Below are 22375 nucleotides of genomic sequence, written 5' to 3'. Positions count from 1 at the left end.
TGATTTTTTCTGGCCTCTACTATTCACTGGTCTCACACTCCTTTTTGGCCTCCCACTCCTTTTCGGACTCCAATTTTTTCTGGCTCTACTTCTCTCCAGCCTCCCACCCTTTTTTGGCTTCCCACTCCTTTTCGGCCTCCAATTATTCCTGGCCTCTACTTCTCTCCAGCCTCCCACTATTTTTCGGCCTCCCACTCCTTTTCGGACTCCAATATTTTCTGGCCTCTACTTCTCTCCAGCCTCCCATGCTTTTTGGCCCTCCCACCCCTTTTTGGCCCCCCAACCCTTCTTGGCCTGCAAATTCTTTTAGCCTCCCCTCCTCCCAGCCTACCACCCTTTTTTGGCCTCCCACCCCTTTTCGGCCTCCCACCCCTTTTCGGCTGCTAATTTTTTCTGGCCTCTACTATTCACCGGTCTCACACTCCTTTTTGGCCTCCCAGTCCTTTTTGGCCTCCAATTTTTCCTGGCCTCTACTTCTCTCCAGCCTCCCACCATTTTTTGGCCTCCCACAACTTTTCAACCTCCAATTTTTTCTGGCCTCTACTTCTCTCTAGCCTCCCACCATTTATCGGCCAAAATGGGTAGGGAGGCTGAAAAGGGGTGGGAGGCCGGAGGGAAGTAGAGGCCAGAAAAAAGTGGAGGCCAAAATGGGGTGGGAGGCTGAAACTGGGTGGGAGTCCGGAGGGAAGTAGAGGCCAGAAAAAAGTGGAGGCCGAAAATGGGGTGGGAGGCTGAAACGGGGTGGGAGGCCGGAGGGAATTAGAGGCCGGATAAAAGTGGAGTCCAAAATGGGGTGGGAGGCAGGAGGGAAGTAGAGGCCAGAGAAAAATGTGGTGACCGAAACGGGATGGGACGCTGAAACCAGGTGGGAGGCCAGAAGGAAGTAAAGGCCAGAGAAAAAAGTGGAGGCCAAAATAGGGTGGGAGGCTGAAACGGGGTGGGAGGCTGGAGGGAATTAGAGGCCGGATAAAAGTGGTGGCTGAAAAGGGGTGGGACACGGAAAAGGGGTGGGAGACTGGTGGGAAGTAGAGGCCAGAAAAAAAGTGAAGGCCAATATGGGGTGGGAGGCTGAAACTGGGTGGGAGTCCGGAGAGAGGTAGAGGCCAGATAACAGTGGAGGCTGAAATGGGGTAGCAGGCTGGAGGGAAGTAGAGGCCAGATAAAAGTGGAGGCCGAAAAGGGGTGGGAGGCCGAAAGGGGGTGGGAAGGCAGAGGGAAGTAGAGGCCGGGGAAAAAAGTGGTGGCCGAAACGGGCTGGGACGCTGAAGCAAGGTGGGAGGCGAGAAGGAAGAAGAGGCCGGAGAAAAAAGTGGAGGCTGAAAAGGGGTGGGAGGCTGAAATGGGGTGGGAGGCTGAAATGGGGTGGGAGGCTGGTGGGAAGTAGAGGCCAGAAAAAAGTGGAGGCCCAAATGGAGTGGGAGGCTGTAATGCGGTGGGAGGCCAGAGGGAAGTAGAGGCCGGAGAAAAATGTGGAGGCCGAAATGGGGTGGGAGGATCACAAGGGGTGGGAGGCTGGAGGAAGTAGAGGCCAGAAAATAGTGGAGGTCAAAAAGGGGTGGGAGGCTGAAAAGGGGTGGGAGGCCGGAGGGAAGTAGAGGCCAGATAAAAGTGGAGGCCAAAATGGGGTGGGAGGATCACAAGGGGTGGGAGGCCAGAGGGAAGTAGAGGCCGGAGAAAAAAGTGGAGGACGAAATGGGGTGGGGGGCTGAATCGGGGTGGGAGGCTGGTGGGAAGTGGAGGCCAGAAAAAAGTGGAGGCCAAAATGGGGTGGGAGGCTGAAACGGGGTGGGAGGCCGGAGGGAAGTAGAGGCCAGAAAATAGTGGGGGCCAAAAAGGGGTGGGAGGCTGAAACAGGGTGAGAAGTTGGAGTACCATACAGGCCAGAAAATAGTAGAGGCTGAAATGGGGTGGGAGGCCGGAGGGAAGTAGAGTCCAGAAAAAAGTGGAGGCCCAAATGGAGTGGGAGGCTGTAATGCGGTGGGAGGCCGGAGGGAAGTAGAGGTCGGAGAAAAAAGTGGAGGCCGAAATGGGGTGGGAGGCCGGAGGAAGTAGAGGCCAGAAAATAGTGGAGGTCAAAAAGTGGTGGGAGGCTGAAAAGGGGTGGGAGGCTGGAGAGAGGTAGAGGCCAGATAAAAGTGGAGGCTGAAAAGGGGTGGGAGGCTGGAGAGAGGTAGAGGCCAGATAAAAGTGGAGGCTGAAAAGGGGTGGAAGACGGAAAAGGGGTGGAAGACTGATGGGAAGTAGAGGCCAGAAAAAAGGGGAGGCCAAAATGGGGTGGGACGCTGAAACGGGGTGGGAGGCTGGAGGGAATTAGAGGCCGCATAAAAGTGGAGGCTGAAAAGGGGTGGGAGATGGAAAAGGGGTGGGAGACTGATGGGAAGTAGAGGCCAGAATAAAGTGGAGGCCAAAATGGGTAGGGAGGCTGAAACGGGGTGGGACGCCGGAGGGAAGTAGAGGCCAGATAAAAGTGGAGGCCGAAAAGGGGTGGGAGACGGAAAAGGGGTGGGAGGCCAGAAGGAAGTAGAGGCCAGAAAAAAGTGGAGGCCAAAATGGGGTGGGAGGCTGAAACTGGGTGGGAGACCGGAGGGAATTTGAGGCCAGAAAAAAGTGGAGGCTGAAAATGGGGTGGGAGGCTGAAACGGGGTGGGAGTCCGGAGGGAATTAGAGGCCAGATAAAAGTGGAGGCTGAAAAGGGGTGGGACACGGAAAAGGGGTGGGAGACTGGTGGGAAGTAGAGGCAAGAAAAAAGTGGAGGCCAAAATGGGGTGGGAGGCTGAAAATGGGTGGGAAGGCAGAGGGAAGTAGAGGCCAGATAAAAGTGGAGGCCGAAAAGGGGTGGGAGGCCGAAAAGGGGTGGGAAGGCAGAGGGAAGTAGAGGCCGGGGAAAAAAGTGGTGGCCGAAACGGGCTGGGACGCTGAAACAAGATGGGAGGCGAGAAGGAAGAAGAGGCCGGAGAAAAAAGTGGAGACTGAAAAGGGGTGGGAGGCTGAAACGGGGTGGGAGGCTGGTGGGAAGTACAGGCCAGAAAAAAGTGGAGGCCCAAATGGAGTGGGAGGCTGTAATGCAGTGGGAGGCCAGAGGGTAGTAGATGCCGGAGAAAAAAGTGGAGGCCAAAATGGGGTGGGAGGATCACAAGGGGTGGGAGGCCGGAGGGAAATAGAGGCCAGAAAATAGTGGAGGTCAAAAAGGGGTGGGAGGCTGAAAAGGGGTGGGAGGCCGGAGGGAAGTAGAGGCCAGATAAAAGTGGAGGCCAAAATGGGGTGGGAGGATCACAAGGGGTGGGAGGCCAGAGGGAAGTAGAGGCCGGAGGAAAAAGTGGAGGCCAAAATGGGGTGGGAGTCTGAAACGGGGTGGGAGGCCGGAGGGAATTAGAGGCTGGATAAAAGTGGTGCCTGAAAAGGGGTGGGAGACGGAAAAGGGGTGGGAGACTGGTGGGAAGTAGAGGCCAGAATGAAGTGGAGGCCAAAATGGGGTGGGAGGCTGAAACGGGGTGGGAGGCCGGAGGGAAGTAGAGGCCAGAAAATAGTGGAGGCCAAAAAGGGGTGGGAGGCTGAAACAGGGTGAGAAGTTGGAGTGCCGTACAGGCCAGAAAATAGTAGAGGCTGAAATGGGGTGGGAGGCCGGAGGGAAGTAGAGGCCAGAAAAAAGTGGAGGCCAAAATGGGGTGGGAGGCTGAAACAGGGTGGGAGGCCAGAGGGAAGTAGAGTCCAGAAAAAAGTGAAGGCCCAAATGGAGTGGGAGGCTGTAATGCGGTGGGAGGCCGGAGGGAAGTAGAGGTCGGAGAAAAAAGTGGAGGCCGAAATGGGGTGGGAGGCCAGAGGAAGTAGAGGCCAGAAAATAGTGGAGGTCAAAAAGTGGTGGGAGGCTGAAAAGTGGTGGGAGGCTGGAGAGAGGTAGAGGCCAGATAAAAGTGGAGGCTGAAAAGGGGTGGAAGATGGAAAAGGGGTGGAAGACTGGTGGGAAGTAGAGGCCAGAAAAAAGGGGAGGCCAAAATGGGGTGGGACGCTGAAACGGGGTGGGAGGCCAGAAGGAAGAAAAGGCCGGAGAAAAAAGTGGAGGCAGAAAGGGGTGGGAGGCTGAACGGGTTGGGAGGCCGGAGGGAATTAGAGGCTGTTGAAAAGTGGAGGCGAAATGGGGTGGGAGGCTGAAATGGGGTGGGAGGCCGCAGGGAAGAACAGGCCAGAAAAAAGTGGAGTCCGAAACGGGGTAGGCTGCTGAAATGGGGCGGGAGGCTGGAGGGAAGTACAGGCAGGAGAGAAAAGTGGAGGCCAAAACGGGGGGGGACGCTGAAATGGGGTGGGAGGCCAGAAGGAAGAAAAAGCCAGAAAAAAAAGTGGAGGCCAAAATGGGGTGGGAGGCTGAAACTGGGTGGGAGTCCGGAGAGAGGTAGAGGCCAGATAAAAGTGGAGGCTGAAATGGGGTAGCAGGCTGGAGGGAAGTAGAGGCCAGATAAAAGTGGAGGCCGAAAAGGGGTGGGAGGCCGAAAGGGGGTGGGAAGGCAGAGGGAAGTAGAGGCCGGGGAAAAAAGTGGTGGCCGAAATGGGCTGGGACGCTGAAGCAAGGTGGGAGGCGAGAAGGAAGAAGAGGCCGGAGAAAAAAGTGGAGGCTGAAAAGGGGTGGGAGGCTGAAATGGGGTGGGAGGCTGGTGGGAAGTAGAGGCCAGAAAAAAGTGGAGGCCCAAATGGAGTGGGAGGCTGTAATGCGGTGGGAGGCCAGAGGGAAGTAGAGGCCGGAGAAAAATGTGGAGGCCGAAATGGGGTGGGAGGATCACAAGGGGTGGGAGGCTGGAGGAAGTAGAGGCCAGAAAATAGTGGAGGTCAAAAAGGGGTGGGAGGCTGAAAAGGGGTGGGAGGCCGGAGGGAAGTAGAGGCCAGATAAAAGTGGAGGCCAAAATGGGGTGGGAGGATCACAAGGGGTGGGAGGCCAGAGGGAAGTAGAGGCCGGAGAAAAAAGTGGAGGACGAAATGGGGTGGGGGGCTGAATCGGGGTGGGAGGCTGGTGGGAAGTAGAGGCCAGAAAAAAGTGGAGGCCAAAATGGGGTGGGAGGCCGAAACGGGGTGGGAGGCCGGAGGGAAGTAGAGGCCAGAAAATAGTGGGGGCCAAAAAGGGGTGGGAGGCTGAAACAGGGTGAGAAGTTGGAGTACCGTACAGGCCAGAAAATAGTAGAGGCTGAAATGGGGTGGGAGGCCGGAGGGAAGTAGAGTCCAGAAAAAAGTGGAGGCCCAAATGGAGTGGGAGGCTGTAATGCGGTGGGAGGCCGGAGGGAAGTAGAGGTCGGAGAAAAAAGTGGAGGCCGAAATGGGGTGGGAGGCCGGAGGAAGTAGAGGCCAGAAAATAGTGGAGGTCAAAAAGTGGTGGGAGGCTGAAAAGGGGTGGGAGGCTGGAGAGAGGTAGAGGCCAGATAAAAGTGGAGGCTGAAAAGGGGTGGAAGACGGAAACGGGGTGGAAGACTGATGGGAAGTAGAGGCCAGAAAAAAGGGGAGGCCAAAATTTGGTGGGACGCTGAAACGGAGTGGGAGGCTGGAGGGAATTAGAGGCCGCATAAAAGTGGAGGCAGAAAGGGGTGGGAGGCTGAACGGGTTGGGAGGCCGGAGGGAATTAGAGGCTGTTGAAAAGTGGAGGCGAAATGGGGTGGGAGGCTGAAATGGGGTGGGAGGCCGCAGGGAAGAACAGGCCAGAAAAAAGTGGAGTCCGAAACGGGGTAGGCTGCTGAAATGGGGCGGGAGGCTGGAGGGAAGTACAGGCGGGAGAGAAAAGTGGAGGCCAAAATGGGGGGGGACGCTGAAATGGGGTGGGAGGCCGGAGAGAATTAGATGCCGCATAAAAGTGGAGGCTGAAAAGGGGTGGGAGACGGAAAAGGGGTGGGAGACTGATGGGAAGTAGAGGCCAGAATAAAGTGGAGGCCAAAATGGGTAGGGAGGCTGAAAAGGGGTGGGACGATGGAGGGAAGTAGAGGCCAGATAAAAGTGGAGGCTAAAATGGAGTGGGAGGCTGAAACGGGGTGGGACGCCGGAGGGAAGTAGAGGCCAGAAAAAAGTGGAGGCCCAAATGGAGTGGGAGGCTGTAATGCGGTGGGAGGCCAGAGGGAAGTAGACGCCGGAGAAAAATGTGGAGGCCGAAATGGGGTGGGAGGATCACAAGGGGTGGGAGGCCAGAGGAAGTAGAGGCCAGAAAATAGTGGAGGTCAAAAAGGGGTGGGAGGCTGAAAAGGGGTGGGAGGCCGGAGGGAAGTAGAGGCCAGATAAAAGTGGAGGCCAAAATGGGGTGGGAGGATCACAAGGGGTGGGAGGCCAGAGGGAAGTAGAGGCCGGAGAAAAAAGTGGAGGACGAAATGGGGTGGGGGGCTGAAACGGGGTGGGAGGCTGGTAGGAAGTAGAGGCCAGAAAAAAGTGGAGGCCAAAATGGGGAGGGAGGCTGAAAAGGGGTGGGAGGCAGGAGGGAAGTAGAGGCCAGATAAAAGTGGAGGCCAAAATGAGTAGGGAGGCTGAAAAGGGGTGGGAGGCTGGAGGGAAGTAGAGGCCAGATAAAAGTGGAGGCCAAAATGGGGTGGGAGGCTGAAACTGGGTGGGAGTCCGGAGGGAATTTGAGGCCAGAAAAAAGTGGAGGCCGAAAATGGGGTGGGAGGCTGAAACGGGGTGGGAGGCCGGAGGGAATTTGAGGCCAGAAAAAAGTGGAGGCTGAAAATGGGGTGGGAGGCTGAAACGGGGTGGGAGGCCGGAGGGAATTTGAGGCCAGAAAAATGTGGAGGCCGAAAATGGGGTGGGAGGCTGAAACGGGGTGGGAGGCCGGAGGGAATTAGAGTCAAGAAAAAAGTGGTGGCCGAAATGGGCTGGGACGCTGAAACGGGATGTGAGGCGAGAAGGAAGAAGAGGCCGGAGAAAAAACTGGAGGCTGAAACGGGGTGGGAGGCCGGAGGGAAGTAGAGGCCAGATAAAAGTGGAGGCCGAAAAGGGGTGGGAGGCCGAAAGGGGGTGGGAAGGCAGAGGGAAGTAGAGGCCGGGGAAAAAAGTGGTGGCCGAAACGGGCTGGGACGCTGAAGCAAGGTGGGAGGCGAGAAGGAAGAAGAGGCCGGAGAAAAAAGTGGAGGCTGAAAAGGGGTGGGAGGCTGAAATGGGGTGGGAGGCTGGTGGGAAGTAGAGGCCAGAAAAAAGTGGAGGCCCAAATGGAGTGGGAGGCTGTAATGCGGTGGGAGGCCAGAGGGAAGTAGAGGCTGGAGAAAAAAGTGGAGGCCGAAATGGGGTGGGAGGATCACAAGGGGTGGGAAGCCGGAGGGAAGTAGAGGCAAGAAAATAGTGGAGGTCAAAAAGGGGTGGGAGGCTGAAAAGGGGTTGGAGGCCAGAGGGTAGTAGAGGCCAGATAAAAGTGGAGGCCGAAATGGGGTGGGAGGATCACAAGGGGTGGGAGGCCAGAGGGAAGTAGAGGCCGGAGAAAAAAGTGGAGGCCGAAAAGGGATGGGAGGTTGAAACGGGGTGGGACGCTGAAACGGGGTGGGAGGCCGGAGAGAATTAGAGGCCAGAAATAGGTGGAGGCCAAAATGGGGCGGGAGGCTGAAACGGGGTGGGACGCTGGAGAGAATTAGAGGCCGGCTAAAAGTGGAGGCTGAAAAGGGGTGGGAGGCCGGAGGGATGTAGAGGCCAGAGAAAAAAGTGGTGACCGAAACGGGATGGGACGCTGAAACGGGGTGGGAGGCCAGAAGGAAGAAAAGGCCAGAGAAAAAAGTGGAGGCCAAAATGGGGTGGGAGGCCGAAACGGAGTGGGAGGCCGAGAGAAGTATAGGCCGGAGAAAAGTGGAGTCTGAAACGGGGTGGGAGGCCGGAGGGAATTAGAGGCCGGATAAAAGTGGAGGCCAAAATGGGGTGGGAGGCCGGAGGGAAGTAGAGGCCAGAGAAAAATGTGGTGACCGAAACGGGATGGGACGCTGAAACCAGGTGGGAGGCCAGAAGGAAGTAAAGGCCAGAGAAAAAAGTGGAGGCCAAAATAGGGTGGGAGGCTGAAACGGGGTGGGAGGCTGGAGGGAATTAGAGGCCGGATAAAAGTGGTGGCTGAAAAGGGGTGGGACACGGAAAAGGGGTGGGAGACTGGTGGGAAGTAGAGGCCAGAAAAAAAGTGAAGGCCAATATGGGGTGGGAGGCTGAAACTGGGTGGGAGTCCGGAGAGAGGTAGAGGCCAGATAACAGTGGAGGCTGAAATGGGGTAGCAGGCTGGAGGGAAGTAGAGGCCAGATAAAAGTGGAGGCCGAAAAGGGGTGGGAGGCCGAAAGGGGGTGGGAAGGCAGAGGGAAGTAGAGGCCGGGGAAAAAAGTGGTGGCCGAAACGGGCTGGGACGCTGAAGCAAGGTGGGAGGCGAGAAGGAAGAAGAGGCCGGAGAAAAAAGTGGAGGCTGAAAAGGGGTGGGAGGCTGAAAAGGGGTGGGAGGCTGAAATGGGGTGGGAGGCTGGTGGGAAGTAGAGGCCAGAAAAAAGTGGAGGCCCAAATGGAGTGGGAGGCTGTAATGCGGTGGGAGGCCAGAGGGAAGTAGAGGCCGGAGAAAAATGTGGAGGCCGAAATGGGGTGGGAGGATCACAAGGGGTGGGAGGCTGGAGGAAGTAGAGGCCAGAAAATAGTGGAGGTCAAAAAGGGGTGGGAGGCTGAAAAGGGGTGGGAGGCCGGAGGGAAGTAGAGGCCAGATAAAAGTGGAGGCCAAAATGGGGTGGGAGGATCACAAGGGGTGGGAGGCCAGAGGGAAGTAGAGGCCGGAGAAAAAAGTGGAGGACGAAATGGGGTGGGGGGCTGAATCGGGGTGGGAGGCTGGTGGGAAGTGGAGGCCAGAAAAAAGTGGAGGCCAAAATGGGGTGGGAGGCTGAAACGGGGTGGGAGGCCGGAGGGAAGTAGAGGCCAGAAAATAGTGGGGGCCAAAAAGGGGTGGGAGGCTGAAACAGGGTGAGAAGTTGGAGTACCGTACAGGCCAGAAAATAGTAGAGGCTGAAATGGGGTGGGAGGCCGGAGGGAAGTAGAGTCCAGAAAAAAGTGGAGGCCCAAATGGAGTGGGAGGCTGTAATGCGGTGGGAGGCCGGAGGGAAGTAGAGGTCGGAGAAAAAAGTGGAGGCCGAAATGGGGTGGGAGGCCGGAGGAAGTAGAGGCCAGAAAATAGTGGAGGTCAAAAAGTGGTGGGAGGCTGAAAAGGGGTGGGAGGCTGGAGAGAGGTAGAGGCCAGATAAAAGTGGAGGCTGAAAAGGGGTGGAAGACTGATGGGAAGTAGAGGCCAGAAAAAAGGGGAGGCCAAAATGGGGTGTGACGCTGAAACGGGGTGGGAGGCTGGAGGGAATTAGAGGCCGCATAAAAGTGGAGGCAGAAAGGGGTGGGAGGCTGAACGGGTTGGGAGGCCGGAGGGAATTAGAGGCTGTTGAAAAGTGGAGGCGAAATGGGGTGGGAGGCTGAAATGGGGTGGGAGGCCGCAGGGAAGAACAGGCCAGAAAAAAGTGGAGTCCGAAACGGGGTAGGCTGCTGAAATGGGGCGGGAGGCTGGAGGGAAGTACAGGCGGGAGAGAAAAGTGGAGGCCAAAACGGGGGGGGACGCTGAAATGGGGTGGGAGGCCAGAAGGAAGAAAAAGCCAGAAAAAAAAGTGGAGGCCAAAATGGGGTGGGAGGCTGAAGGGAATTAGAGGCCGCATAAAAGTGGAGGCTGAAAAGGGGTGGGAGACGGAAAAGGGGTGGGAGACTGATGGGAAGTAGAGGCCAGAATAAAGTGGAGGCCAAAATGGGGTGGGAGGCTGAAACGGGGTGGGACGCCGGAGGGAAGTAGAGGCCAGATAAAAGTGGAGGCCGAAAAGGGGTGGGAGACGGAAAAGGGGTGGGAGGCTAGAAGGAAGTAGAGGCCAGAAAAAAGTGGAGGCCAAAATGGGGAGGGAGGCTGAAAAGGGGTGGGAGGCAGGAGGGAAGTAGAGGCCAGAAAAAAGTGGAGGCCAAAATGGGTAGGGAGGCTGAAAAGGGGTGGGAGGCCGGAGGGAATTAGAGGCAAGAAAAAAGTGGTGGCCGAAACGGGCTGGGACGCTGAAACGGGATGTGAGGCGAGAAGGAAGAAGAGGCCGGAGAAAAAAGTGGAGGCCGAAAGGGGTGGGAGGCCGGAGGGAAGTAGAGGCCAGATAAAAGTGGAGGCCGAAAAGGGGTGGGATTCTGAAAAGGGGTGGGAGGCTGGAGGGAAGTAGAGGCCAGAAATAGGTGGAGGACAAAATGCGGTGGGAGGATCACAAGGGGTGGGAGGCCACAGGGAAGTAGAGGCTAGAAAAAAGTGGAGTCAGAAACGGGGTGGGAGGCTGAAACAGGGTGGGAGGCTGGAGGGAAGTAGAGGCCAGAAATAGGTGGAGGACAAAATGCGGTGGGAGGATCACAAGGGGTGGGAGGCTGGAGGGAAGTAGAGGCAAGAAAAAAGTGGAGGCCGAAAACATGGTGGGAGGCCGAAAGGGGGTGGGAGGCCAGAGGGAAGTAGAGGCCGGAAAAAAGTTGTGGCCGAAACGGGCTGGGACACTGAAACGGGGTGTGAGGCGAGAAGGAAGAAGAGGCCGGATAAAAAACTGGAGGCTGAAACGGGGTGGGAGGCCGGAGGGAAGTAGAGGCCAGATAAAAGTGGAGGCCGAAAGGGGGTGGGAGGCCGGAGGGAAGTAGAGGCCAGAAAAAAGTGGAGGCCAAAATGGGGTGGGAGGCTGAAACGGGGTGGGAGGCCGGAGGGAAGTAGAGGCCAGAAAAAAGTGGAAACCAAAATGGGGTGAGAGGCTGAAATGTTGTGGGAGGTCAGAGGGAAGTAGAGGCCAGAAAAAAGTGGAGGCCGAAATGGGGTAGCAGGCTGGAGGGAAGTAGAGGACAGAAAAAAGTGGAGGCCGAAATGGGTTGGGAGTCTAAAACGGGGTGGGAGTCTGGAGGGAAGTAGAGACCAGAATAAAGTGGAGGCCAGAATGGGGTGGGACGCTGAAATGGGGTGGGAGGCCGGAAGGAAGTAGAGGCCGGAGAAAAAAAGGGAGGCCGAAAAGCGGTGGAAGGCTGAAACGGGGTGGGAGGCCGGAGGGAATTAGAGGCTAGAAATAGGTGGAAGACAAAAGGGGTGGGAGGATCACAAGGCCTGGTAGGCCGGAGGGAAGTAAAGGCCAGAAAAAAGTGGAGGCCGAAATGGGGTGGGAGGATCACAAGGGGTGGGAGGCCAGAGAAAAAAGTGGAGGCCGAAATAGGGTGGGGGGCTGAAATGAGGTGGGAGGCTGGTGGGAAGTAGAGGCCAGAAAAAAGTGGAGGCCAAAATGGGGTGGGAGGCTGAAACGGGGTGGGAAGCCGGAGGTAATTAGAGGCCGGATAGAAGTGGAGGCCAAAATGGGGCGGGAGGCTGAAACGGGGTGGGACGCTGTAAAGGTGTGGGAGTCCGGAGAGAGGTAGAGGCCAGAGAAAAAAGTGGAGGCCAAAATAGGGTGGGAGGCTGAAACGGGGTGGGAGGCTGGAGGGAATTAGAGGCCAGATAAAAGTGGAGGCTGAAAAGGGGTGGGACACGGAAAAGGGGTGGGAGACTGGTGGGAAGTAGAGGCAAGAAAAAAGTGGAGGCCAAAATGGGGTGGGAGGCTGAAACTGGGTGGGAGTCCGTAGAGAGGTAGAGGCCAGATAAAAGTGGAGGCTGAAATGGGGTAGCAGGCTGGAGGGAAGTACAGGCGGGAGAGAAAAGTGGAGGCCAAAATGGGGGGGGACGCTGAAATGGGGTGGGAGGCCAGAAGGAAGAAAAAGGCAGAGAAAAAAGTGGAGGCCAAAATGGGGTGGGAGGCTGAAACGGGGTGGGAGGCCGGAGGGAATTAGAGGCCGGATAAAAGTGGAGGCTGAAAAGGGGTGGGAGACGGAAAAGGGGTGGGAGACTGATGGGAAGTAGAGGCCAGAATAAAGTGGAGGCCAAAATGGGTAGGGAGGCTGAAACGGGGTGGGACACCGGAGGGAAGTAGAGGCCAGAAAAAAGTGGAGGCTAAAATGGAGTGGGAGGCTACAGGGAAGTAGAGGCCAGAAAAAAGTGGAGGCCAAAATGGGGAGGGAGGCTGAAAAGGGGTGGGAGGCCGGAGGGAAGTAGAGGCAAGAAAAAAGTGGAGGCCGAAAAAGGGGTGGGAGGCCAGAGGGAAGTAGAGGCCGGAAAAAAGTGGTGGCCGAAACGGGCTGGGATGCTGAAACGGGGGGTGAGGCGAGAAGGAAGAAGAGGCCGGATAAAAAACTGGAGGCTGAAACGGGGTGGGAGGCCGGAGGGAAGTAGAGGCCAGATAAAAGTGGAGGCCGAAAGGGGGTGGGAGGCCGGAGGGAAGTAGAGGCCGGATAAAAGTGGAGGCTGAAAACGGGTGGGAGACGGAAAAGGGGTGGAAGACTGGTGGGAAGTAGAGGCCAGAAAAAAGGGGAGGCCAAAATGGGGTGGGAGGCTGAAACGGGGTGGGAGGCCGGAGGGAATTTGAGGCCAGAAAAAAGTGGAGGCCGAAAATGGGGTGGGAGGCTGAAACGGGGTGGGAGGCCGGAGGGAATTTGAGGCCAGAAAAATGTGGAGGCCGAAAATGGGGTGGGAGGCTGAAACGGGGTGGGAGGCCGGAGGGAATTAGAGTCAAGAAAAAAGTGGTGGCCGAAACGGGCTGGGACGCTGAAACGGGATGTGAGGCGAGAAGGAAGAAGAGGCCGGAGAAAAAACTGGAGGCTGAAACGGGGTGGGAGGCCGGAGGGAAGTAGAGGCCAGATAAAAGTGGAGGCCGAAAAGGGGTGGGAGGCCGAAAGGGGGTGGGAAGGCAGAGGGAAGTAGAGGCCGGGGAAAAAAGTGGTGGCCGAAACGGGCTGGGACGCTGAAGCAAGGTGGGAGGCGAGAAGGAAGAAGAGGCCGGAGAAAAAAGTGGAGGCTGAAAAGGGGTAGCAGGCTGGAGGGAAGTAGAGGCCAGATAAAAGTGGAGGCCGAAAAGGGGTGGGAGGCCGAAAAGGGGTGGGAAGGCAGAGGGAAGTAGAGGCCGGGGAAAAAAGTGGTGGCCGAAACGGGCTGGGACGCTGAAACAAGGTGGGAGGCGAGAAGGAAGAAGAGGCCGGAGAAAAAAGTGGAGACTGAAAAGGGGTGGGAGGCTGGTGGGAAGTACAGGCCAGAAAAAAGTGGAGGCCCAAATGGAGTGGGAGGCTGTAATGCAGTGGGAGGCCAGAGGGTAGTAGAGGCCGGAGAAAAAAGTGGAGGCCAAAATGGGGTGGGAGGATCACAAGGGGTGGGAGGCCGGAGGGAAGTAGAGGCCAGAAAATAGTGGAGGTCAAAAAGGGGTGGGAGGCTGAAAAGGGGTGGGAGGCCGGAGGGAAGTAGAGGCCAGATAAAAGTGGAGGCTGAAATGGGGTGGGAGGATCACAAGGGGTGGGAGGCCGGAGGGAAGTAGAGGCCGGAGAAAAAAGTGGAGGCCGAAAAGGGGTGGGGGGCTGAAACGTGGTGGGAGGCTGGAGGGAAGTAGAGGCCAGAAAAAAGTGGAGGCCAAAATAGAGTGGGAGGCTGTAATTGGGTGGGATGCCGGAGGGAAGTAGAGGCCGGATAAAAGTGGAGGCCAAAATGGGATGGGAGGCTGAAAAGGGGTGGGAGGCTGGAAGGAATTAAAGGCCAGAAAAAAGTGGAAGACAAAATGCGTTGGGAGGATCACAAGGGGTGAGTGGCCGGAGGGAAGTAGAGACCAGAAAATAGTGGAGGTCAAAACAGGGTGGGAGGCTGAAATGGGGTGGGAGGCCGGAGGGAAGTAGAGGCCAGAAAATAGTGGAGGCCAAAAAGTGGTGGGAGGCTGAAACGGGGTGGGAGTCTGGAGAGAAGGAGAGACCAGAATAAAGTGGAGGCCAGAATGGGGTGGGAGGATCACAAGGGGTGGGAGGCCAGAGGGAAGTAAAGGCCAGAATAAAGTGGAGGCCGAAAAGGGGTGGGAGGCTAAAACGGTGTGGGAGGTCGCAGAGAAGTAGAGGCAAGAAAAAAGAGGAGGCCGAAAAGGAGTGGGAGTCCGGAGAGAAGTAGAGGCCAGAAAAAAGTGGAGGCCGAAACGGGGTGGGACGGTGAAACGGGGTGGGAGGCCGGAAGGAAGAAAAGGCCGGAGAAAAAAGTGGAGGCAGAAAGGGGTGGGAGGCTGAACGGGTTGGGAGGCCGGAGGGAATTAGAGGCTGTTGAAAAGTGGAGGATGAAATGGGGTGGGAGGCCGCATGGAAGAACAGGCCAGAAAAAAGTGGAGTCCGAAACGGGGTAGGCTGCTGAAATGGGGCGGGAGGCTGGAGGGAAGTACAGGCGGGAGAGAAAAGTGGAGGCCAAAATGGGGGGGGACGCTGAAATGGGGTGGGAGGCCAGAAGGAAGAAAAAGGCAGAGAAAAAAGTGGAGGCCAAAATGGGGTGGGAGGCTGAAACGGGGTGGGAGGCCGGAGGGAATTAGAGGCCGGATAAAACTGGAGGCTGAAAAGGGGTGGGAGACGGAAAAGGGGTGGGAGACTGATGGGAAGTAGAGGCCAGAATGAAGTGGAGGCCAAAATGGGTAGGGAGGCTGAAACGGGGTGGGACGCCGGAGGGAAGTAGAGGCCAGAAAAAAAGTGGAGGCTAAAATGGAGTGGGAGGCTGAAAAGGGGTGGGAGGCCAGAGGGAAGTAGAGGCCAGAAAAAAGTGGAGGCCAAAATGGGGTGGGAGGCTGAAAAGGGGTGGGAGGCCGGAGGGAAGTAGAGGCCAGAAAAAAGTGGAGGCCAAAATGGGGTGGGAGGCTGAAAAGGGGTGGGAGGCCGGAGGGAAGTAGAGGCCAGAAAAAAGTGGAGGCCAAAATGGGGTGGGAGGCTGAAAAGGGGTGGGAGGCCGGAGGGAAGTAGAGGCAAGAAAAAAGTGGTGGCCGAAAACAGGGTGGGAGGCCGAAAGGGGGTGGGGGAGGCCAGAGGGAAGTAGAGGCCGGAAAAAAGTGGTGGCCGAAACGGGCTGGGATGCTGTAACGGGGTGTGAGGCGAGAAGGAAGAAGAGGCCGGATAAAAAACTGGCGGCTGAAACGGGGTGGGAGGCCGGAGGGAAGTAGAGGCCAGATAAAAGTGGAGGCCGAAAAGGGGTGGGACGCCGAAAGGGGGTGGGAGGCCAGAGGGAAGTAGAGGCCGGATAAAAGTGGAGGCTGAAAAGGGGTGGGAGATGGAAAAGGGGTGGAAGACTGGTGGGAAGTAGAGGCCAGAAAAAAGGGGAGGCCAAAATGGGGTGGGATGCTGAAAAGGGGTGGGAGGCCGGAGGGAAGTAGAGGCCAGAAAAAAGTGGAGGCCAAAATGGGATGGGAGGCTGAAACGGGGTGGGAGGCTGGAGGGAAGTAGAGGCCAGAAATAGGTGGAGGACAAAATGCGGTGGGAGGATCACAAGGGGTGGGAGGCCACAGGGAAGTAGAGGCTAGAAAAAAGTGGAGTCCGAAACGGGGTGGGAGGCTGAAAAGGGGTGGGAGGCCGAAGGGAAGTAGAGGCGGGAGAAAAAAGTGGAGGCCGAGAAGCAGTGGGAGGCTGACACGGGGTGGGAGTCTGGAGAGAAGGAGATACCAGAATAAAGTGGAGGCCGAAAAGGGGTGGGAGGCCGGAGGGAATTAGAGGCCGGATAAAACTGGAGGCTGAAAAGGGGTGGGAGACGGAAAAGGGGTGGGAGACTGATGGGAAGTAGAGGCCAGAATAAAGTGGAGGCCGAAATGGGGTGGGAGGCTGAAACGGGGTGGGACGCCGGAGGGAATTTGAGGCCAGAAAAGAGTGGAGGCTAAAATGGAGTGGGAGGCTGAACGGGTTGGGAGGCCGGAGGGAATTAGAGGCTGTTGAAAAGTGGAGGCAAAATGGGGTGGGAGGCTGAAATGGGGTGGGAGGCCGCAGGGAAGAACAGGCCAGAAAAAAGTGGAGTCCGAAACGGGGTAGGCTGCTGAAATGGGGCGGGAGGCTGGAGGGAAGTACAGGCGGGAGAGAAAAGTGGAGGCCAAAATGGGGGGGGACGCTGAAATGGGGTGGGAGGCCAGAAGGAAGAAAAAGGCAGAGAAAAAAGTGGAGGCCAAAATGGGGTGGGAGGCTGAAACGGGGTGGGAGGCCGGAGGGAATTAGAGGCCGGATAAAACTGGAGGCTGAAAAGGGGTGGGAGACGGAAAAGGGGTGGGAGACTGATGGGAAGTAGAGGCCAGAATGAAGTGGAGGCCAAAATGGGTAGGGAGGCTGAAACGGGGTGGGACGCCGGAGGGAAGTAGAGGCCAGAAAAAAAGTGGAGGCTAAAATGGAGTGGGAGGCTGAAAAGGGGTGGGAGGCCAGAGGGAAGTAGAGGCCAGAAAAAAGTGGAGGCCAAAATGGGGTGGGAGGCCGGAGGGAAGTAGAGGCAAGAAAAAAGTGGTGGCCGAAAACAGGGTGGGAGGCCGAAAGGGGGTGGGGGAGGCCAGAGGAAAGTAGAGGCCGGAAAAAAGTGGTGGCCGAAACGGGCTGGGATGCTGAAACGGGGGGTGAGGCGAGAAGGAAGAAGAGGCCGGATAAAAAACTGGAGGCTGAAACGGGGTGGGAGGCCGGAGGGAAGTAGAGGCCAGATAAAAGTGGAGGCCGAAAGGGGGTGGGAGGCCGGAGGGAAGTAGAGGCCGGATAAAAGTGGAGGCTGAAAACGGGTGGGAGACGGAAAAGGGGTGGAAGACTGGTGGGAAGTAGAGGCCAGAAAAAAGGGGAGGCCAAAATGGGGTGGGAGGCTGAAAAGGGGTGGGAGGCCGGAGGGAAGTAGAGGCCAGAAAAAAGTGGAGGCCAAAATGGGGTGGGAGGCTGGAGGGAAGTAGAGGCCAGAAATAGGTGGAGGCCAAAATGGGGTGGGAGAATCACAAGGGGTGGGAGGCCGGACGGAAGTAAAGTCCAGAAAAAGTGGAGGCCGAAAAGGGGTGGGAGGCTAAAACGGTGTGGGAGGTCGGAGAGAAGTAGAGGCCAGAAAAAATTGGTGGCCGAAACAGGGTGGGACGCTGAAACGGTGTGAGAGGCCGGAAGGAAGAAAAGGCCGGAGAAAAAAGTGGAGGCCGAAAGGGGTGGGAGGCTGAACGGGTTGGGAGGCCGGAGGGAATTAGAGGCTGTTGAAAAGTGGAGGCAAAATCGGGTGGGAGGCTGCAGGGAAGAACAGGCCAGAAAAAAGTGGAGTCCGAAACGGGGTAGGATGCTGAAATGGGGCGGGAGGCTGGGGGGAAGTACAGGCGGGAGAGAAAAGTGGAGGCCAAAACGGGGTGGGACGCTGAAACGGGGTGGGATGCCGGAAGGAAGAAAAGGCCGGAGAAAAAAGTGGAGGCTGAAAGGGGTGGGAGGCTGAATGGGTTGGGAGGCCGGAGGGAATTAGAGGCTGTTTAAAAGTGGAGGCCAAAATGGGGTGGGAGGCTGAAACGGGGTGGGAGGCTGAAACGGGGTGGGAGGCTGAAACGGGGTGGGAGGCCAGAGGGAAGTAGAGGCGAGAAATGGGTGGAGGACAAAATGGGGTGGGAGGATCACAAGGGGTGGGAGGATCACAAGGGGTGGGAGGCTGAAGAGATGTAGAGGCCAGAGAAAAGTGGAGTTGAAAAGGGGTGGGAGGCTGAAACGGGGTGGGTGGCCGGAGGGAAGTAGAGGCCAGAAAAAAGTGGAGGCCGAAATGGGGTAGCAGGCTGGAGGGAAGTAGAGGCCAGAAAATAGTGGAGGCCGAAATGGGGTGGGACGCTGAAACGGGGTGGGAGGGCGGAGGAAAGTAGAGGACAGAAAAAAGTGCAGGCCGAAAAGGGGTGGGAGGCCGGAGGGAAGGAGAGACCAGAATAAAGTGGAGGCCAAAAAGGGGTGGTAGGCTGAAATGGGGTGGGAGGCCGGAGGGAAGTAGAGGCGGGAGAAAGAAGTGGAGGCCAAAATGGGGTGGGATGCCAGATGGAAGTAGAGGCCGGAAAAAAAGTGGAGGACGAAAAGGTGTGGGAGGCTGAAACGGGATGGGAGGCTGGAGGGAATTAGAGGCCAGAAATAGGTGGAGGACAAAATGGGGTGGGAGGATCACAAGGGGTGGGAGGCTGGAGGGAAGTAGAGGACAGAAAAAAGTGGAGGCCGAAATGGGTTGGGAGTCTAAAACGGGGTGGGAGGCTGGAGGGAAGTAGAGACCAGAATAAAGTGGAGGCCAGAATGGGGTGGGACGCTGAAACGGGGTGGGAGGCCGGAAGGACGTAGAGGCCGGAGAAAAAAGGGGAGGCCGAAAAGCGGTGGGAGGCTGAAACGGGGTGGGAGGCCGGAGGGAATTAGAGGCTAGAAATAGGTGGAAGACAAAAGGGGTGGGAGGATCACAAGGGGTGGTAGGCCGGAGGGAAGTAAAGGCCAGAAAAAAGTGGAGGCCGAAATGGGGTGGGAGGATCACAAGGGGTGGGAGGCCAGAGGGAAGTAGAGGCCGGAGAAAAAAGTGGAGGCCAAAATAGGGTGGGGAGCAGAAATGGGGTGGGAGGCTGGTGGGAAGTAGAGGCCAGAAAAAAGTGGAGGCCAAAATGGGGTGGGAGGCTGAAACGGGGTGGGAGGCCGGAGGTAATTAGAGGCCGGATAAAAGTGGAGGCCAAAATGGGGTGGGAGGCTGAAAAGAGGTGGGAGGACGGAGGGAAGTAGAGGCCAGATAAAAGTGGAGGCCGAAATGGGGTGGGAGGCTGTACTGCGGTGGGAGGCCAGAGGGAAGTAGAGGCCGGAGGAAAAACTGGAGGCCGAAATGGGGTGGGAGGCCGGAGGGAAGTAGAGGCCCGAAAATAGTGGGGGTCAAAAAGGGGTGGGAGGCTGAAAAGGGGTGGGAGGATCACAAGGGGTGGGAGGCCGGAGGGAAGTAGAGCCCGGAGAAAAAAGTGGAGGCCGAAAAGGGGTGGGGGGCTGAAACAGGGTGGGAGGCCGGAGGGAATTAGAGGCCAGAAATAGGAGGACAAAATGGGGTGGGAGGATCACAAGGGGTGGGAGGCTGGAGGGAAGTAGAGGCCAGAAAAAAGTGGAGACCAAAATAGAGTGGGAGGCTGTAATGGGGTGGGAGGCCAGAGGAAAGTAGAGGCCGGATAAAAGTGGAGGACAAAATGGGGTGGGAGGCTGGAAGGAATTAAAGGCCAGATAAAAGTGGAAGACAAAATGCGTTGGGAGGATCACAAGGGGTGAGAGGCCGGAGGGAAGTAGAGACCAGAAAATAGTGGAGGCCAAAAAGGGGTGGGAGGCTGAAACGGGGTGGGATTCTGGAGAGAAGGAGAGACCAGAATAAAGTGGAGGCCAGAATGGGGTGGGAGGATCACAAGGGGTGGGAGGCCGGAGGGAAGTAAAGGCCAGAATAAAGTGGAGGCCGAAAAGGGGTGGGAGGCTAAAACGGGGTGGGAGGTCAGAGAGAAGTAGAGGCCAGAAAAAAGTGGAGGCCGAAAAGGGGTGGGAGTCCGGAGAGAAGTAGAGTCCAGAAAAAAGTGGAGGCCGAAACGGGGTGGGACGCTGAAACGGGGTGGGAGGCCGGAAGGAAGAAAAGGCCGGAAAAAAAAGTGGAGGCAGAAAGGGGTGGGAGGCTGAACGGGTTGGGAGGCCAGAGGGAATTAGAGGCTGTTGAAAAGTGGAGGCAAAATGGGGTGGGAGGCTGAAATGGGGTGGGAGGCCGCAGGGAAGTAGAGGCCAGAAAAAAGTGGAGGCGAAATGGGGTGGGAGGCCGGAGTGAAGGAGAGGTCAGAAGAAAGTGGAGGCCAAAATGGGGTGGGAGGCTGGAGGGAAGTAGAAGCCAGAAAAAAGCGGAGGACAAAACAGTGTGCAAGGACTAGAAGGGGTGGGCAAAAAGTCCGGCAAATAGCCAAACACCTGAGCCCTGCTTACAGGGAGGTCACCTGGCACAAAGCCGGCCAGGGCACCAAAGGTCCTGGTGACACCCTTGCGCGACCGCAGCCCCGGTGACAGGGAGTTCCCGTTGCCCAGAGTGTCCTTCTCTTGCCTCCACTTGTTGCCCAGACTTCCTCCACTCCTACCCCCACTCTTACCTTTGCAGGTCCTTTCGCACACGGTGTTTGTCTCTTCCTTTTTCTCCACCACCAGCTGCTGCAAGGCCAGGACACCGCCATCGGGTCTGAGAGGGACGCCGGCCCCCGGACAGAGCTTGCCACAGCACCACCCGAATCCTGGCTGCCCTCCCACCCGCAACTCTCTATACCCTAACACCCCCCAACCCCCTCCCACCAAAAAACCTCACAGATCAGCTTTTCTCATCCAATCGGTGCTCCGGGGCTGCCACGCGTGCAGTCCCAGCTGGCACTGGAGCTGGGCTCAGAGTCAGGCACTCTGGACAAATCGGAGCTGGGCACACAAAGCGGTGGCCAAAGAAGCTGCACCCCTGCTTACAGGAGGCTCGAGCCGCTGCCGGCACTGCAGAGTGCCCGGGCCTGCAGGTCACTGGCCAGCCCCGGACCTACAGGGCAGCCCCAGACTTATAGGGTAGCCCCTGCTGGCTGCCTACAGCAGCCTGCCCAGCCCTCACTACAGGGCGGCCGAGCGGCTCCTGGGGACAGAGGGCTCCACAGCTCGTGGCACTCGCCCCGAGTACAGGGCGGGCACGCTGGCAGGTCGCCAGCCAGGACAAGCGGCCACCCAGGCAGAGACCCGGGCCCTGACTACAGGCGGGTCGCACGTTGGCCGCGCTACGGCCACGCGGCATTGCTCTGTCCTTGGAAAGGAGGGGCAAGCCGGGACTCGCCCTCCGCTCGCGGGCTCAGAGGGGACCGACCCCCTGTTGCTGCACAGAGCCCTTCTTTCCCTCCCGGGAAGTTTAAGCTAAGTACGCTGCAGTGATTTCAACAGGGGCCTAAACGAGAAGCTCATTCGCTCGCTCACTCGCACCGACGCAGACACAGGCAGGCACACACACACAGACACACACAAGGACAAACAAAACTTCCCGGAAGAGAGAGCGAGCTCTGCGCAGCCAGTGTCTGGGGAGCCATCCCTTCCCACGAGCAGGAGAGCAGAGCCCCAGACCTGTCCCCCAGGATGCACGGAGGCCACAGGGACTCAACGTGCCACGGGGCTTCACGGGTGGCCAAGGGACAAAGGCCGTGACACGCCCCGACTCCAGGGGGCCACGCTGGCCAGGCCGCCAGCAGCCAGAAAGCCACCAGGGCCGGGGACACAGCCCTCCCCTGCTTACAGGGTGGGCGTGGGGTCTGGAGAGCCCCACTTCCCTCTCGGCACGGAGACAGCGCTGCTCACTCTCCTGACAGGGCCGCCCTTCTCTCCGGGCAGCCAAACCGTGGGGCAAGGTGGCAAAAGACCAGAGACCCGAGCCCTGCTTACAGGGAGGTCACCCAGCGCAGCGCCGGCCAGGGCACCAGAAGTGCCGGCAACGGTCTCGTGCGACCGCAGCCCCGGTAACAGGGAGGTCCCCTTTGCCCAGAGCTCCCTTCTCTTGCCCCGCTCCTCCCTTCAGCCCGCCACTCCTCATGATGCCTCGTCTTTCTTCTCCAGGAGCTGCTGCTCGGAAGGAGGGTGCAGTCAGGCAGCAGCTCCCCCACCCAGAGCACAGAGGGAAGCCGGCCCCCGGAGGGAGGTCCCCACAGCACTCCGTGCCCCTCCCCATACCCCCCCCCCCCAGCCAAAAAAACCCTCACAGATTGGCTTTTCTCACCTAGTTGTTGTTTCAGTGCTTCCTGCAGGGACGACTGTGATGGGCACTCATCTGCTCCAGGCTCCTGGCTGCGTCCAGCGGGGCCTTGGACCCTCCTCAGCCCCTGAGGCGACGGCGCTCCCCCCCCCAGGCAGCTCCAGTCCACCCCCACCCTGCCCCGCGGTGACGGTGCTCCCCTTCCCCTCAGGTGGCCGCTCCGCCCCTCACAGTGGCGCTTTGCCCAGAGTGCCCTTCTCTTTCCTCCACTTGTTGCCCAGACTTCCTCCGCTCCTCCTGCCGCTCTCTCTTGCCTTGCGGATCCTTCCGCACGCGATGTTTGTCTGTTCTTTCTTCTCCACCACCAGCTGTTGCAAGGGTAGAAGGACGCCGTTGGGTCTGAGAGGGACGCCGTTGGGTCTGAGAGGGACGCCGTTGGGTCTGAGAGGGACGCCGTTGGGTCTGAGAGGGACGGCGGCCCGTGGACAGAGCTCATCACAGCACCACCCGAATCCCGGCCGCGCCGCCGCCGCCCTCCCCCCCCGCGCCCCAAAAAAACCTCACAGATCAGCTTTTCCCACCCAGTTGGTGCTCCAGTGCTTCCCGCAGGGACAACTGCGACGGGCACTCATCTGCTCTGGGCTCCTGGCTGCGTCTGGCAGGGCTGGACCCGCCCCCTTCCCCTCAGGCGGCCGCTCCGCCCCTCACAGCCACTTTCCCGCCCTTTGCCCTTCCCACAGGCAGGTCCCACCCCCTTCCCCTCAGGCGGCCGCTCCGCCCCTCACAGCCACTTTCCCGCCCTTTGCCCTTCCCACAGGCAGGTCCCGC

Source organism: Strix uralensis, chromosome 5 (genome assembly GCF_047716275.1).
Source record: "Strix uralensis isolate ZFMK-TIS-50842 chromosome 5, bStrUra1, whole genome shotgun sequence".
NCBI lineage: Eukaryota > Metazoa > Chordata > Aves > Strigiformes > Strigidae > Strix > Strix uralensis.
This window is presented reverse-complemented; position numbering follows the sequence as displayed.